Consider the following 6,906-nt stretch of genomic DNA (forward strand, 5'->3'; position numbering starts at 1 on the left):
AAAATCTCAGGGGGAGCCTGGGGACTGGACGTAGGTCAGTGAGGACCGAACCAGGATAAATCACAGTTTGCATCTTCTCTTCCCTTCCCTTTTTATATTTCCAGCTAAACCATTTTACTACTGTGATTATGCTTACGTCGATTCATTGTTTTTATACTTAGAATTTCTTATGAATTTTATTACATTGCGAAAAGGTTTTTAACTTTAATTAACACCCAATTCACCCCCCTCTTGGGTGATCAGCCATTCGTACACAAGACTTGTATATTTTATTTATTACCTTTCAAAAAATATTTTTTTTTAAAAAGAGACCCTACCCTTGTTTCTGTTTGGCTCTTTCTGTCTGTGAACGCGGGACCGAAAGTCTGAAACTACCGAATCTGAGTGCCCTAGGTCCCCACCATCACTTCTCCATCTCTCTATCTTCTTCCTCTGTCCACCGTGCTTTGTCGTGCTCTGTTCATACGCGTCATTGTCTGCCAGCATTTACAGTCAGGTTTTATTTTTTATTAAGTCCATCTTCATCTACACGTTCCCATGGTTGAAGCTTTGAAGGTGTTGGAACCAAGTTAGAGAAGTTGAGGCTTGAAGGCAGAGGTGATCATAAATTTGAAGTCATCACAGTCCAAATCTGTTGGATTCTAAATAGGTAAATCATTCTCTGCTCATTGGATTCTAAACAGCTTGGTATTGGTTGTTTGTTTGGTGAACCTCGATGCTCTGTTTATTTGGGCAAAATCAGAGTCGACTACCAGTACCAGAGATAGAGAAGATAGCATTTGATGCTTATATATATTGATTGTGCTGTAAGCCTGTAACTATTTGATTTTGACTGATGTATAAGCTTATATATATATATATATATATGTCGAGTGAGCTTTGAGCTGTGATCGAGGAATCCATATGATAAAACAATTCGGAAGCCTGTTACTATCATATACAAATATATGTATATTTGTTTCCATTTGTATGTAACCAAGAGGAATTCGTTCATTTCGTTGAAGTACTTTGGATTTTGGAATGAAGTTAGAAAGAAATATAAAAATAAATAGTGGGACCTAGCCATATGTACAGAGTCAGAGACTTAATATTTTAGCTATCTTCTTGGCTTGGTATTCGAATATGGGGCATTTGAATATTTAGCTATCTTTTTTGTTGTCATATTTTGTTTGTTGGACTATACTTATATATTTGTTACCATTTTGATTATGCTCGTTTAGTGCATATCACTATATCTAATAATTTGCAAGTTTATACCTTATGAAACAATGACAATTGATTCTTTATTCTTTAACTTAAAGAAGCTTGATGGGTTGAATTTAAAGAAGGCTATTGGGGATCCAATTTGACCAAAAAAAAAAACTAAATATTACTTATAGTCCTACATGATCCATAAATTATAATTATATTTCCATAAACTATAATTAATTGTTTAAATAAGTGAGTGCTTAAATTCAAAATCCTTTTCTTAATTAACAGGCTCTCTAAATATGTTTACTAGTTATAATTAATTGATACTATTGTATATTTGTATTGTAGAAATTAGAAGATGCCATCCCAATCCCAACAAGTATTCGGTAATGCTCCCTCTACACAATCTGAGATCAAAGGCTGATCCTGCATGAGATGTATGTATTATGCAAAAGAATTTAGAGGTGGAGGGATACATAGAATGAAACAACATTTTCAGGAATAAAAGGAGATATAATAAGTTGTAAAAAGGTTTCGGGTGATGTTCGCTTTCAATTGGGAGAAAATTTGAAAGAAATTGAAGAGAAGAAAGGTAAGAAACAAGATACATATAAAGAGGACAATCCTTATGGCCTGGTCCTAGTGTTACACCATTTGAAGGGGATGCTCTAAATTTGCAAGAGGTTCCTCCGACACAGATGCAAACTTCTACTCAGACTACTCCAACTCCTACTCCTACTCCAACATCTGCCTTAAGACCATCTCAAGTTGTGAAAAAAAAGCCATATGCACCTATAGACAAATTCTTTGCCCCAAGGACAAGTCCAGGTGCACAATCGAGAATTAGAAGCGCGTTTACAGGTAAGGAAGTCGTGCATAGAGCAGACTTAGCTATGGCTAGGTAGCTCTACGATTGTTGTATTCCAATTAATGTTGTTAATTCTCTTTACTTCCAGCCTATGATAGATGCTATTGTAGCTATTAGACTTGGTTATAAAGGGCCATCTTATCATGCTTTTAGAACCAAATTACTGCAAGATATGAAAAAGGAGGTTCAATTATTAGTTGATGAGTGTAGAGGCTTTTGGGTAGAAACTGGTTACACAATAATGGCTGATGGTTGGCAAGATCAAAGAAATAGACAATTGATTAATTTTCTTGTTTACTGTTCTAGAGGAATTGTGTTCATTAATTTTGTTGATGCCTCAGATATTGTGAAGGATGCCTAAACTCTTTGTAACTTATTCTTGGAAATGGTTACATTTGTTGGTGTGGATAATTTGGTTCATTTGGTAACTGATAATGCAGCTAATTATAAAGCTGCTGGGAGGTTATTAACTGACAAGCATCCTTCTATATATTGGTCTCCATGTGCTGCCTATTGCTTAAATTTAATTTTAGCAGACATTGGCGAAATGGCTATTGTTACTAATTTGGCATCAATAGCTTTAAAGGTTTCAAAATTCATTTACAATCATGCATTTTTGCTTGCCTGGCTGAGGAAAAGAGAAGGTTGGAAAGAAATCATCCATCCAGGGCCAACACAATTTGCTACTACATTTATTGCATTAAAAAGTCTTCTTGATCACAAGCATGATTTACAAGCCCTGGTAACTAGCAAGGTGTTTTTAGATTCCAGATACTATAGAGATCAGAAAGCCAAAGATGTAACAATAATTATATTAGATAACAAGTTCTGGAATGATTGTAAGATTATTGTTGAAGTTGTAAAAACCCTTGTTCGACTACTGAGAATAGTTGATTCTGATGATAGGCTTTCACTTGGATATATCTATGAGGGTATGTATAGGGCAGGGAAAGCTATCAAGAGTACTTTCATGGACAAAAAAACTTTATACAAGCCCTATACAAGAATTATTAAGAGAAGGTGGGATACATAACTATGCCAGGATCTTCACGCGACAGCTTATGTCATAAATCCTGCTTTTCTTTATGACTAGCCTAACTTTTCTCAAAAAGTCAGAGGTTATGAATGGATATCTTATGGTTATAAATAGGAAAATAGCTTCCAATAAGACCAAGTTCTTGCAAGAAGGCACACAATATCAAAATAGAAGTGGTAGCTTTAATCATCTTTTGGCCCTTGAATCTGCAAAATCAATGTGACCTAGTAAAGTTTTATATTTTAATGTTTGATGATAGTTTGATGAGTCATAATTCTTAATTCTTAGGAATTAAGCCTGTGACTTAATCATTTGATGATATTATATGTTTGATATGACAAATGAATGGTGGTGATATTTCGGAGGTAGTTGTCCAAATGTGAAAAAGTTGGCTATTCAATTGTTAAGCCAAACTGCATCTTCATGAGGTTGCGAAAGGAATTGGAGTGTCTTTGAAAGAATACACTCTAAGAAAAGGAATAGGTTGGAGCATAAAAGGTTGAATGATCTTGTCTTTGCTTATTACAATTTTCATTTGAGGAATAGGTATATTTTTCCAAGCTTTACACTTTACTTGAATTTATATTTTTCAAACAATTAATTAAATGAATGCTAATACTATGTTAGTGTCATTTGTTTTTTAGAGTTGTTGACAAGAACAAAACTTTTGACCCTATTGATTATGAAAGTATTGATAAGATTGAATATTGGATAATTGAAGAAGTTGATTCTCCTCCACTTTCAACACTTCGTGTTGATGAGATCGAAGAAGACATCATTTATGATGATACAACACTACTAATGCCAAAAGTTTTCATTAATGAAGAAGGTTAGATGTTTTCTAATCTTTCCATTTTTTTAAAATTTATATTATACATTTTACTAATTTCAATAATATGATTGTGGCAAACTATTTGATAAAGATAATTATGAAGAGAGGGGCAATGAGGCTCAAGTTGAGGATGGATGCTTTGGAATTGGAGTTGGAGCAGGTGTTGATTTAGGATCATTTTCTCAAGAAGACATTGATAGTCATAGTGTAGAGGCTGCAGATCCAGATGCCTTTTTGGAGACTCATGCTTGGCTTAATCAAGATCCTCCAATATTTGACAAGTCATCAAGTCATTTGTCTTAGTGCAATGTATTGAGTACTTCGAGGTCATGTAGTGTTATATCGTTAAGGTGCTGTTACTTTCAATGATTTTATTTTGTTAAACTTAAAACATATATAGTGACTTTGCTAATTTTACTATAAATTGTACTAATTATGTTTATAATATTATATATGTATATAATATATACTATATAACACTATTTTTAATTTAATTATTATCTTACCGGTCTGACCATTCCAACCATTGAACCATGACCCGCTGCTCTTTCCGGCTCGAGTTTTGGTCTGGCTTTTAAAACATTGCCTGTGAGACCACAACCTGCTGCGGAGCCTGATACACTGTAGCAGTGGATTGTCATATTCGGGAAACACCACCCTCTAACTTTTGAGAGAACATTTGATGTTTAGGTGGCCGAGGACTAGATAACTCAGCTAGAGAAAATTTTCAATGTCTTGGAATTTCCATCTAAAAGGAAGGCTTAGATGGCAATATATAAACTTGAAGGAGAAGCAGATAGATAGTGGAGGAACACTGAGTTGGTCCTTCAAGCAAATGCAACCCCCATCACTTGGAAAGTCTTTAAAGAACAATTTTTCCTGAAATATTTTCCTTACTCTGTCAAGGACAAGAAGGAGGTAGAGTTCCTCACGATCAAGTAAGCGGCCAATGAACCTTTTGATCAATACTTGGCCCGACATATCAAATTGTCAAGGTATTCTACTTACCTCCAACATATGAATGATGAACGCTGGTTTACAAAAAAAATAATCAAGGGGCTAAAGCCTGAGTTAAGAGAAAAGGTGTCCCTATGACAACTTGAGGTTTTTAATAAGCCAGTGAAAGTTTGCCACATCACTAAGAATAGCTAGAATCATATGGAACTGGCTAAGGCAACTCCAAGAGTTGAGAAGCTAGGGGCAAAAGCAGGTCAGGAAGGCATCTCCTTCAGTGGCAACTGGAAATGAAGGAAGTTTAATTGGAACAAGAGGTTGAGGCGGGGAGTACCATGAGGAGGTATAGAAAATGTTCACCGAGGACGAGAGTATGAGCACTATGGCAGGAATGAATGAAGGACATGTTAGGAATCTTAAAGATCATTAATCTCTTACTCATATTAATTTGTGCTGTCGTTATATTTAATTAAAAGATTCAATATCCTACAATATCTTTTATTTAATTAAATATCACAACTAAACAAATTAAAGGAAGCATCTCCTCATCAAATCCATATCATCATCTCCTATCAATATTAAAATTCAAATCATTATTTCTCTAAGACCAAGCCAATCATGAAAAAGAAAGTACATGTTATCAAAAAAAGGAAATACAAAGATATTCAAGATAAGAAAGATGAAGCGAGAAAGATGAGGACTAAGATAAAGATCCGTCAAGATCAAATATCAATAATTTAAATTACATTATCTTGATTATCTTCACATTTTTACCTATTTAAGTTACCTAAAGGAACACATCTCTAACGTTATAAAAGTAGGGTTTAGATGTAGATAGAGGACAGAGCTATACTCACAGAACATGAAATACACCACTCTCTTGCTTATTCCTTTCTTCTTCTTCCTTCTTCCATCGCCATGTGTGGCTAGTCCTTAATTCTTGAGGATAGATCTTATGTCTTGAGTTCTTGTTCTTCCTTAGAGAGTTGTAGTTTGATTGTTCTCTTTGTAAATTTAATGATTTCTTAGAGTTCTGAGTTTTGGAATTTCATATGTGAGACTTTGATTTTTTAAGTTGATAATCTTTGTATCAAACTCTTTGTGGTTCAATTTATATTTTATGATTTGATGTTCTTCATTCATATATCTTGTTCCTCTTATAATTAATTTTTGTTTTTCTGCAATAATATTGTTTGAGATGCATGGATCAATTATATTTTGAATTAATCCGTCATTATTCTATTTTAGGGGACAAACTATAAATTAAATTGAATCACATGCTAAGTTCTAGTCCTTATGGTTTATATTTAGACTTTGCAAAATCAACTGCATATCTATTTGAACCGTGATAATCATATATCTATCCTTAGGAAGATTCACTATCATATTTATTTCTTTCTTTATGTTTTATTCATTTATAAAATTAAAATCTTAAAAACTTATTTCTTCTATTTCCTTTATTTTCTTTGACTGTGTCTTTCATATTTAACTAGTTTTAGGGGGTGTTCAGCAACCCTCAAAAGTGTTTTTAAGAAGAACTTTTTCATAAAATGAAACAAACTCCTTCACATATTTATCTCGTAAACCGTAAAAGTATTTTTGAAACTATGGTTTAGTTTCTATCCAAACACTCCCTTAGACTCAAATTTAAATTGACTATGCATGAACAATACAACTTAGGTTGTGCTGCTATACTACATTAATTTAGAATTAATTTGAGTGCTTTAGCGATGAGACGTTTCACGAGCAACAAGCATGGATATACAGTCTACGAGGTTAAGTAACTAGCAAGCATGGCCGAAGCCACAAATACAAGCACAGGAATGATGCCCACAAATATCAAGCGAGCTTGTAAAATTCCTTAATTAAATATAAAAATGTGTTATAAAATAGGAATATATCAAGTAGCCACTAAATTAAATCTTTTTAGGGAGAACTAAATACTAATGACAAACGAGAAGTTTGTAGATGTAAGAGTCAAGATCTCTTTTAGTCTGGGAGAAGATGGTAGAATAGCCCATAACG

The sequence above is a fragment of the Neltuma alba genome, unplaced genomic scaffold, assembly GCF_004799145.2.
Source record: "Neltuma alba isolate B1F8T4 unplaced genomic scaffold, ASM479914v2 tig00013326_pilon, whole genome shotgun sequence".
Classification (NCBI taxonomy): domain Eukaryota; kingdom Viridiplantae; phylum Streptophyta; class Magnoliopsida; order Fabales; family Fabaceae; genus Neltuma; species Neltuma alba.